The following is a 16,823-nucleotide window of genomic DNA, read 5'->3' as shown; positions in this document are numbered from 1 at the left end:
TTTTTTGTCTTTTTAAGTCCCCTTTGCTGTGTTTTTCAGTGTTTTTATGAGTGATGGTCACTTGCTGGCCTGATAGGTGTCTTGTGTCCAAATTTGATGTCAATTTGTCCAGTGGTTTTTGAGTGATGTTAATCCCACAAATGGACATTTCATTTTTATTTACTATATAGATTTCACAAACTTGGAAGACCTAAAGCTTGCTCCTGGGAATGGACAGAACTTCATGCTCTCCATCACTTCTATCCAGAAAAATCCAAGGATCATGTTCAAGAATAAAAGCTGAGAAAGACATGGAATCCCATCATCCTTCCGTACTAACTGAATTGCAGCAGGGACACCCAATAAAACTATACGTCTGTGACACCAAGACTGTCACATTTCCCCCTTTTTTTCTTTCTCCTGTATGATTTTTTAAAATATCTTTTGCTTGATGGATAAACTAGTGGCTCTTCAAAAGGGTGTATGATTTGTTTTGTGCATTTTGGATGGTCAATAAATATATTTCTCCTTTGTGGGTTTTGGATTTTGTTTTACTCAGATCTATATAAAACAAGTGTCAGTATCCGTTATTTTTTATTTCGTGTCAAAAGCATTGCATAAATAAATAAGTTTAAAATTGGTAAAATAAAGGTATTCCAAGCAGCTAAATAGTTTTAGACTAAAAACAGGCAGCAGCAATTGCATTGTCTGTAGCTTTAAATAGTTCTTCCTCTGTGTATGAAGCAGGGCACTGTGGGCAAGCATACAGATCATGAGTTGTTTGTTCTGCTCCACAGTTGCATCTAGGTAGTGCCATTTTGCCAGGTTGTCTTTTGTTCTGCCAACTCTACTTCTGAGTCTGTTCAGGGACTTCCACGTTGCCCATTCTTGGTTTGGCCCTGGAGGAGGACCCTCTGGATGGGGGGACATCCAGTTGGAATTGCTTGATTTTGCTGTTTCTGGAGTAACATAAAGACGAGTGGTGATTCTCATGAAACTTTGCCTTGATTTAAGTCTACTGGGAGGAGGCTGATAGCCATATAGAGGGTAGCTTTTACAGCGTTCAACCTTATTTCTCTTGCAACTGGCAGCAACTTTCCGTCGCACATCAGGAGCGGGGGCAAGGCCAGCTAGCTTATAGAGTTTATCAACAGGTGTAGGTTTAAAACATCCTGTGATTATTCTACATGTCTCATTCAGTGCGATATTCACCTGTCTCACATGGGCAGATTTATGCCATACGGGGCAGGCATACTCAGCAGTTTTTTTTAAAAAGTATCTATTATAGATGGTTTAAATATGTATAAATAATAAGAAAATACAAATTTTTGTAAAAGTTAGACATGTGCTGCATACATTACCAGTAATTTCTGCAACTATAGTTCTACTTTTGACCTTTTTAAATTGAGTACACAATTCTAATTACATTGTTCCACTGTTAGATCTGACCAACAGCAGCTGTCTGAACTGGACCAAAGGTGTCTCAGCAAACAGCCAGAAGAAAAACTATCTTATTATTTTTAAGTATTAAAACCTTTCTCTTACCTCCATTATCTAAATCTAACCAACCGTTCAAGCTACAATAGACTCATTGAATCAACTGCTGAATGGTGGGTCAATATGTGTAATTCTATTGATTCTGTGGGTCTTTTCTGATTGAAGCTACAAACTGGATTCAACCAATTGTTTTTGAAACTCAAAATGCCTGCACAGCTCTTACTAATAATAAATCTATCTTATGTTTCAATTGTCTCTTTGTTTCTTTAAATAAACTCTAGTTTGCGTTTTCTCAGTAAAACTGCTCTCAGATATGTCTGTCCTTTCCTGTTTCACCCCATTGCATTTTTATTGAATCTCTGATGACTGTAGTTCTTAGTATTGGTACAACACAGCCTTAAGAATTGCACATAAATTCCCAGTCTATCATATCCTTCCTTTGCTGAATACTGAACATTCTTTACTTGCCCTACCTGTTGTCTTTGGCTGCAAAAATTGCTATTTCCATTTTCAAAAAAATAATAATAATAATAATAAAGAAAGAGGAAAAAAAGTCATGGAGGTTTTAATGCTGCAAATACAATCACTGAATAAACATTTGCTTTCAGTTAGAACAGCTGTTCTAAGATGTTTTTACATAAACCTTTTGTCTTCATATAATCAATAACATGTTTTAATCATTCTTATTGCCACAATTGTCACCATAATCGTCAGTAGTTTGTAAGTGTCTACCTTTGGAGGATGAATGATCTCTACTTTATGAATTCAGGTTAAACTGTACGTAAAACTGTGCTGGGCTCAGGAACTACCATCATCAATCAGTCAACTTACTTATATATTGAGTTTGGGGATTTTTAATTATGACTTTTTGGATTGTTATAAGCTGTTTTGAGTCCTGGTGTGGGGAAAGGGTAGGAAAGAAATAAGTGTAATAATTGTAATATCAACAATGGTAACAATAATACATGATGTGTACTCTTCTAGTGTAATTAATCTGGCTTCTCTTTGGTTACATTCCAGTCATGATGAATCAAAGCATGTAGCAATCGGAAAATTAGGAATGCAATTTTTCGCCAAGTTTTTTCTTGAAAATAGCAATGAGGAGTTTCAGCAGTTTTCTTCCCACAATTAGAAAGACTCTGATAGTCACAATTTTCAAAGGCAATTCCTAATTTAGGACTTATTCTTCACAAGATTTGCAGATGATTTTTCATTTTCTGTATGGAAAATAATATTTTAATAGAGAAATATTAAATTCCTGCAGTTTTATATGCAGAACATTCAGTTTTCTTTGCAAAGCAACCACCCAAGATCCTTGATTTTGAGGATTCTTCTTATGAGAGCTTCTCAATATTTGAAAATGGTCAACATTTGAATATTTGAAAATGTTGAATATTTTGAAAGGTTATTTCCATCATAATGAAAATGTCCCAATAAAACATCCACTCTATGAATTAGGCAGGGAAGTATTGGTCTTTTTATGATTACCTGTAAGATAATAATGCTCATGTGTAGTTATAAAAATTAGGAACTTATAAGTCAATACAACCAGAAAATAAGAAAATAAACAAAAGACAAAAACAAACAAATAACCCAACAACACAGACAATCAAGCACCATAAACCATGATTTTAAATATAGTTATTTATGATTATTCAATACCTCATTAATGGCATAATTGTATTAAATAGATGAGACCCAAGATGTTGATGCTATGGTGGATTCAAAACGAAATGCAAAGATACAGAATGGGGGATGCCTGGCTCAAGAGCAGGACGTGTGAAAAAGATCTTGGAGTCCTCGTGGACAACAAGTTAAACATGAGCCAACAATGTGATGTGGCGGCAAAAAAAAGCCAATGGGGTTTTGGCCTGCATCAAAAGGAGCATAGTGTCTAGATCTAGGGAAGTCATGCTACCCCTCTATTCTGCCTTGGTTAGACCACACCTGGAATATTGTGTCCAATTCTGGGCACCACATTTGAAGAGAGATATTGACAAGCTGGAATGTGTCCAGAGGAGGGCGACTAAAATGATCAAGGGTCTGGAGAACAAGTCCTATGAGGAGCGGCTTAAGGAGCTGGGCATGTTTAGCCTGAAGAAGAGAAGGCTGAGAGGAGATATGATAGCCATATATAAATATGTGAGAGGAAGCCACAGGGAGGAGGGAGCAAGCTTGTTTTCTGCTGCCCTGGAGACTAGGATGTGGAACAATGGCTTCAAACTACAAGAGAGGAGATTCCATCCGAACACGAGGAAGAGCTTCCTGACTGTGAGAGCCATTCAGCAGTGGAACTCTCTGCCCCGGAGTGTGGTGGAGGCTCCTTCTTTGGAAGCTTTTAAACAGAGGCTGGATGGCCATCTGTCAGGGGTACTTTGAATGCAATATTCCTGCTTCTTGGCAGGGGGTTGGACTGGATGGCCCATGAGGTCTCTTCCAACTCTATGATTCTATGATTCTATTCTATGATTCTTTCTCAAGTATTGATGATATATACAGAGATCAATGTAAAAAAATTGTGGTTTTTTTTGTTTCCTCTCTAACCATCTGGGTTCTACAAGTCAGTTTTTACTTAAGAGTAACTCTCCTTGCACGGCCTAACCAGTGCTGTAGTGCTGAAATGAAAGATCTTTTAATGTTTTCTGTGATCTTGCCATTTGTAACCATACGGATACCAGCAAACTAGCAAAAAAACTCTTTATGCAAGTATTTGCATTTTTCCTTTGAAAATGATTAGTAATAATAAAGTTCTTCTGGGATAGAATCATAGAATCATAGAATCATAGAATCAAAGAGTTGGAAGAGACCTCATGGGCCATCCAGTCCAACCCCCTGCCAAGAAGCAGGAATATTGCATTCAAATCACCCCTGACAAATGGCCATCCAGCCTCTGCTTAAAAGCTTCCAATGAAGGAGCCTCCACCACACTCCGGGGCAGAGAGTTCCACTGCTGAACGGCTCTCACAGTCAGGAAGTTTTTCCTAATGTTCAGATGGAATCTCCTCTCTTGTAGTTTGAAGCCATTGTTCCGCGTCCTAGTCTCCAAGGAAGCAGAAAACAAGCTTGCTCCCTCCTCCCTGTGGCTTCCTCTCACATATTTATACATGGCTATCATATCTCCTCTCAGCCTTCTCTTCTTCAGGCTAAACATGCCCAGTTCCCTAAGCCGCTCCTCATAGGGCTTGTTCTCCAGACCCTTGATCATTTTAGTCGCCCTCCTCTGGACACATTCCAGCTTGTCAATATCTCTCTTGAATTGTGGTGCCCAGAATTGGACACAATATTCCAGATGTGGTCTAACCAAAGCAGAATAGAGGGGTAGCATTACTTCCCTAGATCTAGACACTATGCTCCTATTGATGCAGGCCAAAATCCCATTGGCTTTTTTTGCCGCCACATCACATTGTTGGCTCATGTTTAACTTGTTGTCCACGAGGACTCCAAGATCTTTTTCACACGTACTGCTCTCGAGCCAGGCATTGTCCCCCATTCTGTATCTTTGCATTTCATTTTTTCTGCCAAAGTGGAGTATCTTGCATTTGTCACTGTTGAACTTCATTTTGTTAGTTTTGGCCCATCTCTCTAATCTGTCAAGATCGTTTTGAATTCTGCTCCTGTCCTCTGGACTATTGGCTATCCCTCCCAATTTGGTGTCGTCTGCAAACTTGATGATCATGCCTTCTAGCCCTTCATCTAAGTCATTAATAAAGATGTTGAACAGGACCGGGCCCAGGACGGAACCCTGCGGCACTCCACTTGTCACTTCTTTCCAAGATGAAGAGGAAGCATTAGTGAGCACTCTCTGTGTTCGTCCACTTAACCAATTACAGATCCACCTCACCGTAGTTTTGCCTAGACCACATTGGACTAGTTTCCTTGCCAGAAGGTCATGGGGGACCTTGTCGAAGGCCTTACTGAAATCCAGGTACGCCACATCCACGGCATTCCCCGCATCTACCCAGCTTGTAGCTCTATCGAAGAAAGAGATCAGATTAGTCTGGCATGACTTGTTTTTGATAAATCCATGTTGACTATTAGCGATGACTGCATTTATTTCTAAGTGTTTGCAGAACGCTTCCTTAACAATCTTTTCCAGAATCTTGCCCGGTATCGACGTGAGGCTGACCGGACGGTAGTTGTTTGGGTCGTCCTTTTTTCCCTTCTTGAAGATTGGGACCACATTGGCCCTCCTCCAATCTGCTGGAACTTCTCCCGTTCTCCAAGAACTCTCAAAGATGGTTGCCAATGGTTCCGAAATGACTTCCGCTAGTTCCTTCAGTACTCTTGGGTGTAGTTGATCTGGTCCTGGGGACTTGAACTCATTAAGAGCGGCCAGGTATTCCTGGACGACTTCTTTCCCAATTTGGGGTTGGATGTCCTCCAATCCCTCATCCACTCCATCTTGCTGAGGTTGAAGACTCTCTTTTTGTGAGAAGACCGAGGCAAAGAAGGCATTAAGTAGTTCTGCCTTTTCCCTGTCCCCTGTCAGCATTGCCCCATCTTCTCCTCGAAGAGGTCCTATCGCCTCCTTGTTTTTCCTTTTTCTACTGACATAAGAATAGAAGCCCTTTTTATTGTTTTTAATGTCCCTGGCAAGCCTGAGCTCGTTTTGTGCTTTAGCCTTGCGGACCTTTTCCCTACAGGTGTTGGCTATTTGTTTGAATTCTTCTTTGGTGATTTCTCCCTTTTTCCACTTCTTGTGCATGTCTCTTTTGTGTCTTAGCACAGTTAGAAGTTCTTTGGACATCCATTCTGGCTTCTTTGCACTTGTCCTTCAGGATGTAGCTCCTGAAGAACTGTCATGCAGACTTTTAGTATTTTAGTATTTACTGAATAAAGAAAATTCCAAATTCTATGACGTCAAAATAATCCATACAGCTAACAGGTCAGAATTATGTCTTGTGAATCATGCAGCAGAACATCTAGAGTAACTTTAAAGACTGGAAAATGGTTACTGACAAATTGAAAAGATATCAGATGAGCAAAGGTTAAACTGGAGCAATAGGTTAATTCTGAATCACAAAACAGTGTGAAACAAACATGGCAAAGCCTTTCATGGATGAGACCTATCTAAGGAAAAAGACATGATAAAAGATAGAGAAACAGTGACATGACAATATCCAATCCACCACACCAAGAGAATCCATCATCAACTTCATTTCCTTGAAAGGCAAATATTTGACCAAAATTATGAGAATGCATCAAAGCTGTGTAGCTTATGAAGAATTGCAAGATTTAGCAGAATAAAGGCATGTTCTACATTTTTTGCTAAACATCAAAGTAGAAATTGGAAAAGAATAAGAGGATGATGTCGTTGAAGAATGATATAGGATTAGGAGAAGTAGTGAACAACAGTGACAAATGAGAATATTGCATTCTACTTCTGTAAGTGTTGGGTGCACGTTAGTTAAAAATCTTCCCTTCAATTTCTCCACTTCTCCACTTCAACCTTCACTGTAAGCTGGCTACTAGTTATGGACATCCAAGCAGAAGAGGAACAACTACTGAACACCTTCTTGCCTCTGTCTTCTCCCAAAAGGACTTCAGTATTCCATTTGTGCAATATGGAGCTGCAACCCAAAATTCGTTAGGAAGTAGTCATGGAATACCAAGCTAGTCTAAATGAATTCAGGACCAGATGAACTATATCCAAGACTATTGAAGAAACTAACAGAGGTAATTTCAGAACCACTGGCAATACTTTTTGAGAATTCTTTGAGAATAGGAGAAAATCCAGCAGACTAGAAGAGGGCAAATGGTCCTGTCTTCAAGAAAGGAAAAGAAGAGGACTCAAATAATTACTGCCTAGTAAGCCTGATATCAATACCAAGAAGGATTCTGGAGCAGATGATTAAGATCATGTAATCACTTAGAAAAGAATGCTATGATCACTAAAAGTCAACATGAATTTCTCAAAAACCAGTCATGCCAGACTAATCCTATCTCTTTTTTGATAGACTTACAAACATGGTAGATTCGGAGAATGCTATAGATGTAGCATACCTTGATTTCAGTGAGGCCTCTGACAAGATCCCCTAACACAAAGTTGCAATCCCATGGTACAAATGGGAAATGTTCAAAACAACACATAAGCAAACTTGTAATGTGCAATTTGTTTTGCTAATTAGTAACCCCTCAAATCTGCTTTCAAAATCACAAACTGGCAGCAGGCATTTAATTTTCCTCAATGTAAAATTTACATCCAGATATGTCTAGTTTGCAGGAGGGTGGATGATTAGAATTAGAATAGCAAATTCTAATTAGAATAGCAAAACTAGGAGGGGGAAAGAGATCCTAATAATGTCTCTCTGGAGTTATATTTGGTTGGTCCACAGTAAACTGAAAATGAATCTAATAAAAGCAAGATCAGATTCCAAAGGGATAAATATAAATGCGTACTAACTTCCACAAGCCTAAAATGGAGCACAGTGTGCTTAATGGAGATCCCAATAGCAGATAAGTCTGAGTCGTCCCCCTCCCCGGGGGGGTGAGAAGGGCGGGGTAAAAGTGACGGAAATAAATAAAATAAATAATCATGGTTTCAGATAAGAATGACTGTGCTGTAGGCCTCCAGAATGCCCCCATCACTTTTCAGAATCTGTTAATCCATTGTACACTCTATTCTGGTTTCAATCTTTCATTTACATGTACAGTTTGGAGTATGTGGTTGCAGCTGAACTTCATCTATCAACTGAACTATTTTGATATGATAAATATGAATACATATATGCACTATGTAAGCCACATTGGGCAGAATCCCAATAGCTGATTTGGTTTGTTCACGAGGCTGTGCTAGCCTAGTGAACTTTCTTCTCCAAACAGCTGCTCTTCTATGACCTAAAACAAAATGCTAGAGAAATCTCTCTTCTAGTCTAGGGGCAAACTGCCATATAACATAAGGGACTAGTATTTGAGCAGAAACAAGCACAAAACTCCCATTGAATTGTGGTTTAGAAGCTGTGTGCATGTTCCAGATTGCTCTGATTTTATTAATGTATAAAGAGAGAAGGAAACCCACGAGAAGTACACTTTCCCCCCAAAAAACTCCAAACTTTTTTTGTTTAACTTACTTTTTCAGCCAAGCAGTGCCCTGACCAATGGGTTTCAAAGGACTGCAAATGAGGGCAACGGGAAACATCTGCAGCTGCTTTCTAGTTGTGAGACATACTGAGAACAGCTGGCGAGACCTCCTGCCAATATGCCTATAACCAGAAGAGGATTGCTTATATCATTCCCGGTGCCTGTATCAGCAGCAACTCAGAAGTACTTTGCTTTGAGTGCTGCTTGGCTGAGAAGGTAGGCTTTTGGGCTCACAGTCAGTCGTTAACTAATCTATATGTTTATCTATTAATCTAGAAATATTAAACAAAAAATCAACCCAACCAACCTGGGTCGATCTATCTATGGGTGACTACTGTACTTTAATTCTTATATAAAAAAGGAACCACCCATATATATTTTTCTGAGTTCAGTGGCCAATGGCAAGAGTTTAGTCCTAAAATAAGCACCAGCCTCCTCTACTTTCTCTGTTATTTCTGGCTTTTCTAGAAGACCTGGGTGGGGAAATGGCAGTGATTAAGTCCCTTGAGGTAGTATTGGAGCTTTCTTCCCCTTTTTGAAGAATGACCCTCAATTTTTCCATTGGTCATATCAAAATCCATAATTTTGGCTCCCAAACTTGCCCATACATGAGGTCAACATATGCATGAGAACATGTGGTACTTTAAATGTGAATCCCCAAAGTTATGAAACTATAATTCCAACTTAACAGAATTGTAACTATTGAACAGAATGCCAACTCTTATTTTGAGTGTTTTCTCATGCAAAGAAAATGTTCAATCTGGTAACAAAAATGAAGTAAGGGAGTTAAGGTGAGCAGGAAAACATTGTGGCTAAGATCACATACACAGCCATCAAGATGCCATCGCTGGGACTGACCAAAAATACATCAGGAAAAATCAAGAACACGGATAAAAGCCTAGACAGCAGGTTAAAAAAGCACCATGCAGTGGGAATATAATGTGATTATCATGAGAAAAACATGATGACAGAAAGAACACCAAAGACATATCAGAAAAAATACTGATAAGAACAGCTATTGCAGAGTACTTGGCAGCTGGTGAAGTCATTATAAAAAGCTGGCAACAGCATTCAGAAGTGAAGTGGCACTTGTTTACACAACAGTGTTGAAATAGAGTGTTCTTAAAAGACAAATGGAAAATTGTGGAAAAATCTATAGATAATAAACTAATTTGTCAGAGCCATTGTAGCAATGATTTTTTTCTTGACTGGTAATTAAATGAAATCATGAGGTATAAAGTTTTACTACTGATGATAACAGATCAGGTCAAGTTGTAAAGGTAGAGAGAAACAATCCTATCACTGTGGAGGATAATGACTGTTCAGTTCAAATTAACTGGAATAAGTAAAGAAGCAAGCTTTAAAAAAAGCTAGGGGAAATGGAGATTATTCTCTTTTAGCCAAAACCTCTTGGAGCCATTGAATCCCCCATAGCCACACCCAACATGAGGGATTCAATGCCAAGAATAAAGAGAAAATAAAAAGAGGGTGTCTGAAAAAGAATGAGGCAGAGTATGGACTTGTTAAATGCATCCAATCAACTCTGACCCTATTTTACGCTTTCTTGATATATTCAGAGAGGTTTTGCACTACCTTCCTCTAAAGCTCAGGGTGTGAATTGTCCAAGATCACCCAATGGGTTCCCATAAGAAAGCATGTTGTATCCTAGTCTCCCAAAGTCCTAGCCCAACACTCAAACCACTCCTAGAAGATAAATTCTGCAATTCATTGACTGTAAGACACCATCAATTGTATGATACAGCCTGATTTCCACATCTGGGGAAAAAAGTATTTCTGATTTACAGATACACCCCTTTTATTTGAGTCTCAAGTTTTGCAAAAAAAAAAAAAAAAAGTTCTCACGCCAACTTGTTTATCTCACTGCCCAGCTGTTCTGGCCACTTCCCCCACCCCAACCCACACCTATTGTTGCTTCAATGTTTCCAGATTTATCTTGAAGGGAGAAAATTGAGGGTTGGGGCAGCAGTGGCAGAGACAGTGGGAGCCTCTTTCTCTTTTTATATGGGGGCAGCAATAGTAAAGGGACGGGAAGTGGGAGGAAGAAGTCCTGTGTGCTAGGAGCAATGGAGATCTACTGTGAGGAAGCAGTGGATCTCCATTGCTCCTGGCACACAGGGTTTTGGTCTTGCTGCCTTGCTACTGCCAACATCACTCTTGATGGAAAGGCTGGACTTTCTGTGCTTCTTGGTACCACAGCGATGGGTGTGGTGGCGGATGCACACACAGAGATCACAGCCCTGGCACACAGGACTGCTCCTTCCCATCTCCTGACACCTCCAAAGAGAGAGATAGCAGCCCGGAGTGCAGAAGCTGTGTGCGCATCAGCGATGCTGAAACAGACAATGCGAAAGGTGTAGGGTTGGGAAGGTGATGTCAGCATCAGGGGAAAGATTGGGGTTGCTTTCCAGGGGCTTGTCAGGATAGCTATCTTCCATCCCATTCTTTTAGCTACTGATCCTGATCTTTTTAATTTTTTTAAAAAATAAACACCCAAGATTCTAGAATGCCATCAATTTAAAGATTATTTTTTAAAAAATTCAATTGGGGGGGGGGGGGGAGGAGAGTCTTAAAATTAGTGCTATATGGTAGTTCTTTGCTTTCAAGTCATTTTTTTACTTATGGTGATCCTAAGGCAGTGTTTCTCAACCTTCCTAATGCCATGACCCCTTAATACAATTCCTCGTGTGTCAGTGACCTCCAACCATAACATTATTTTCGTTGCTACTTCATAACTGTAATTTTGCTACTGTTATGAGCCGTAATGTAAATATCTGATATGCAGGAGGTATTATCATTCACTGGACCAAATTTGGCACAAAAGCCTGATACGCCCAAATTTGGCAGCTTTCTCTGCCAAAGGGCTTCCTAAGACCATCAGAAATAAGTTTGCTGGTGACCTTCGGCAACCCCTCTGAGACCCCCTCGCGACCCCCCAAGGGGTCCCGACCCCCAGGTTGAGAAACACTGTCCTAAGGCCTATCACAGGGGTTTCTTAGCCAGATTTCTTCAGAGTGCTTTTGCCTTGCTTCAAAACTGAGAGGAAGTGACTTTCTCAGGGTGGTTCTATAGCTGAGTGGGGAAATGGCAGCAGTGGCAGAGTTCCTGCTTTAGTCTAGCAAAAGCCTTTTATGAAATAGTTTGCATTGCTCTCTTTATTTCTCAAGATAAATTTGCATCAATTTTACTGATCTCACTATCAACAAATGAGCATAAATTTGTAACCCACCATAGAATCATAGAATCCTTGAGTTGAAAGAGACTTCATGGGCCATCCGGTCCAACCCCTTGCCAAGAAGCAGGAAAATTGTATTCAAAGCACCCCGATTCAATGCTTGTTAACACTGCTGCTGTGCCTTTCAAACAAGATTTGCTTGAAAGGTCATACACTGTATATACCTGGAAGAGTCTGTATGGAGGCAGAAGATTCATGTAAAAACACTAAGTCTTAACCCTATGTTTGCAAAACACAGAAGGGCTGTGTGTTAATTTCATTTAGAAACAGATGGTTACATAGCAGAAACACAGTGCAAATGCAGCTGTGCTTATATAAAAACATACAGGTGAATTTACAAATCATACCAAACAGGTATAATATTTTCCCTACTGTCATCAAAATCATGTCACTCTTTCAAGATGTTCTTCCATAATTCAAATTGGGGGGGGGGGGGGGTCCAATCAATCCAATAGTGGGGGGATCCAATCAATTTACACAGGCAGCCAAATATTTCCTCCCAATACTCATTTCAGCCCCCATTTCCCTCGGCCCAATTATTATTTCTGTATGAAATTGTTTCCAGCATAAGGTGATCCTAGGAAGATACACCCATGGTCACAGTTCATGCGGCTGAGCAGGAAATTGAACCCTGGTTTTCAGAGCCATAAACCAACACTCAAGGCACAGCACTACTACCTTTGTTCCTTTACTTCACATGAAGGCAAAGGTAACCCCTCTCTAAACAAATCTTGCAAAAAAAAAAAAAACACCTGTGTAAACCGCTGTGAGAAATCTCATGTGAGAAAGCTCCTGTGTGAAGGCTGCTGTGTGTAAAGTTACTATGTATTTATTTATTTGTGGTATAGAAACCTTATTTTTGTAAATAGTTCAACCATATTATTTAAGAAAAGCCCCCATGGAAGAGATAACATTGGTCTGTGTTTTTGTTCTTTTTATCACTTTGGGCTACTGGTGCTGGGTTACGCTGCTGATAATACGTTACTCTGCTGTATATATATGGCAAGGGTCTTTTGTTAATAAGCCCACTCACTCAACAGTTTATTTGGCATAAATTTTGTTTTCATCTGTGTTCTGCTTAAAATAGTAACTCATTTATTTTAGACTAGAAGTATTAACTATTATACTTCTACTGTTGTTCAACTTCATCTCCCATCAAGCACTAGATGATTGCTAGAACACTGGTGTTGGCATTCAACTGGGAAGTGTTGCTTTACTGTTACACAATAAAGGATTTATTCAACTAGTAATGAGCTCTAGAATTTCAGATTACTGTCTTGGCATTATGGAAATAACCTCATCTTGGCATAATACAAGGTTCTGAGTAATTCAAATAAAAGTTTTGCAATACACAATTAAACTCTGTTTCAAATATAAAATAGTTCAGCGGTGGAGGGGGGAAAATTCAAATACAATATAAAATGCTGATGCCTATGCAATGAATGCTTGAAAAAAACATTGCCTTTCATTAATGCTAAAATGACTTTTGTACATAGGTATTAGATTTATAGTTTCAGGGGCACTTAAAATCATGATTTCACAAATCTTTATTTGTAATTATCCAATCAATCTCCTACTGCACTCGTTTTCTCCTAGGCTACATTGCGAAAGAAGACAAAAATCCACTTTACCAGTCATCATGTTTGTCAATTGGAACCACTTCACACTGCAAAGTCACAGCATTATGATTCCACTTTAATTCCTATGGCAACAACATCCAATGAAGTTTTAGAGCAGGGGTCCTCAAACTAAGGATATGGCCCTCCAACGTCATTTACCCAGCCCTGGCTCAGGGTCAACCTAAGTCTGAAACGACTTGAAAGCACACAACAGCAAAAATCCTATCTCATCAGCCAAAAGCAGGTCCACGCTTCCCATTGAAATACTCATAAGTTTATATTTGTTAAAATTGTTCTTCATTTTCATTATTTTATTGCATAATAATAGATGTGCCGTGTGCATAGGAATTCATTCTTCTTCTTCTTTCAAATTATAATCCGGCCCTCCAACAGTTTGAGGGACTGTGACCTGGCCCTCTGTTTAAAAAGTTTGTGGACCCCTGTTTTAGAGATTTGATGTTTAGGGTGGGATATTTAGAATTTCCATCCAGACAGATGTAGGGCATTTATAGATCCAGGATTTCACAGAATGTTGCCATGGTGATTAAAGTGGAATTATAGCATTTTAATTCTGCAGTATGAAAGAACCTTTGATCATTGTTTTTAAACTGTCAAGGAAGGTGTGAGGGAGGAGATTAGACACCTACTGTATATAATAAGATACTGCCTCTTTCCAAGGACTAGTGCTCTTTGTCTTTTTTCTTCCCTATCTTATTCTGTGGCTCCGCAGTCTTCACTGGGTTTGTTTCAAACTACAAGAGGATTGTTCAATAGTTCATTGAATTATTCTTTCCTCAGAAGCAGCTTTAAGGGTGATAGAGAAGTTATAAATGAAAGGCTATTTATTGAGAATAGAGAGTTATTTGTGTGGGATCAAGTGATGTGGAAAGATGGGAATTGATTTGTGTAGCAAGGTAGCACAGGGGAGATTTGGGGACCTTGCATTGATCTCAAATCAATACAGGAGAGAAAACATTTTGAGGAACAGAAGCAAAGTAACAAAGTCTGATCCGGCATGCTTCTATGCTCTTCTTTGGAAGCTTTTAAACAGAGGCTGGATGGCCATTTGTCAGGGGTGATTTGAATGCAATATTCCTGCTTCTTGGCAGGGGGTTGGACTGGATGGCCCATGAGGTCTCTTCCAACTCTTTGATTCTATGATTCTATGATTCTATGATTCTTGTCCTTTCTTGGACTAAAGCACATGCTCTTTTAATGAAAGGAAATATAAAAAATCACGGGCAAGCCAGTACGGCTCTGTTCCTTGATCAGAGGTCAGCAAGGTGCAGCCCATAGCCTCCCACTGTCCTGATTTTGTAGGGGCAGTCGCAATTAATCTACCCACTTTTTCAACTGCTTTGTTCTCAACTCACAAGTTAGGAAGGAAGTATGCCACACCCCTTTCTCCTGCACCTCTCTCAATTTCTCATTGGTCTTTAAATATTTTTAATGTTCTGTCATCACTCTCTTACTTGAAAACTCCCTTCTCTTTCAATCTCAGTTCTCTTCAGCTGAAATATCTTTAGAGCTGGCAGGAGGGTTGTAAGCATATGATAGAAATCAGCCACACCACAGTGAAAAAGTTCTTTTGAATGTCTACATAATATCTGTCTGCTGTCAGGGCCCTTTCACAGTACATATTTATAGCACTATAGTTTCACTTTAACTGCTGTAACATTCTGTGGTATCCCAAAGTTTTTAAATTTGAGAAACACCAAAGTTCTTGGCTGAAAATTATAAGCACTACCATAAAATTTCATTTGATCCTGGCATGGCAGTTAAGTGGATTCAGTGCTTTAATTGTATAGTGTGACAGGGGCCATAAACATCCAGGTTCTGCACTGGAACTCTGGATTATGATTTGGATTTGGGGACTTAAGCTTGGTTGTGTTTTAATACTTAATGGTCAAGATTTTAATATATTTTTCATAATCTTGTTGGTTTACTTAATGTTAATTATTTGTACTGCGATTGTTTGTTTCTTGGCATCTAATGATTGCCAGTTGTACGCTGTCCTGAGTCCCCCTTCAGAGGTTGAGGACGGGATATAAATATTCTAACTAACTAACTAAATAAATAAATGCTAGTGTTTTTATGTAGTTATATTTTTTCTTGGATAGAAATTACTTATTAAAAATTGCTCACCAGTAGTATTTCACTGGGAACTGCTAGGATGTAGTGGTTCGACTATTGAACTCTACTTGTATTTTGCTAGATTTTGTTAAGACAAAATAACAACTTTAAAAAGTATTGGAACGCTTCCAAAATGCTGGTTTGCAAAGGGATCTGTTCTGTTAGTGTGTAATTTTAATTGGATGTTTTTATATGTGATACTTTAATGATTTTTTTAAATGTAAATAGTTATTATAATTGTCTTGTTTGAGCATCTAATGGTTGCCAACTGTGAGGCCACCCTGAGCCCCCAGCCCTCCCGGAGGGTGAGAAGGACGGGATACAAATGTATGAAATAAAATAAAAATTGAAATAATAAATAATAGTGGAACTGAGAGGTGGACGAGATTGGCATACAACTCCAGAAGATTTTTGAATGACATGAAGGGCTGCACGAGTAAAAAAAAAATCATACCATAATAGCAGACATTCACTAATATGATATTGGGTTAAGGTCACTGGCAAGTTTCATTTTGACTGTGATTACTGCAATTAAGGTACAAACCAATAAGAAGTGTGGGTGTGATATTTAATTATTTCATTACATTATTGTCTAGTTCTGAATTATTCGTGGCATTGTTTCTGCTCTTTTATTTGCTATCTCCAGGAAAACACATCAGTTTTACATTATATTATCTTTGGAAAGAACTTTCATTGGTAATAACATTTTTTGGCAAAAAAAATTAAATTACAAGTAACAACTAATGACTTTCTTTCACATACACACGCTGTTAGTTTTCAAAGAACAGAGTATGGAGTTGCTCAAAATACAAGGTTTGAATTTATTTCTCTTCAAATCAGTTTTTCAACATGAAAAGTTAATCATAACTTAAGTTCATTTGAAATATTAGTAATTAAGTGCAACAGTCAAATCTGAAACCATTTTGGCCCTCATATTCTGGTGTATACTTGTTTGCTTTGACAATGTGCGTTCTTGGTACCTGTTTGGGTTTGGTTCCAGGAAACCCCATGAATTAAAAAAAAACCTCTGAATGCACATGTCCTATTATATACAATCATGTAGTAAAATGGTGTCTCTTATATTAAATGGCAAACTCAAGGCTTTTTTGGGATTTTTTTGAGGGGAATATTTTCAAATTCTGGGTGGTTAAATCTGTGGATACTGGATAACTGACTGTACAAGAGCGTCATTTAATTTAGATGTTTAACCCATTTGATGTATGTGGCCCTTACTGAGGGCTGAAAGCACATAAAATTGCTTT

This window comes from Anolis sagrei, chromosome 1, assembly GCF_037176765.1.
Source record: "Anolis sagrei isolate rAnoSag1 chromosome 1, rAnoSag1.mat, whole genome shotgun sequence".
In the NCBI taxonomy this organism is placed as follows: Eukaryota; Metazoa; Chordata; class Lepidosauria; order Squamata; family Dactyloidae; genus Anolis; species Anolis sagrei.
Note: the sequence above shows the minus strand (reverse complement) of the source record.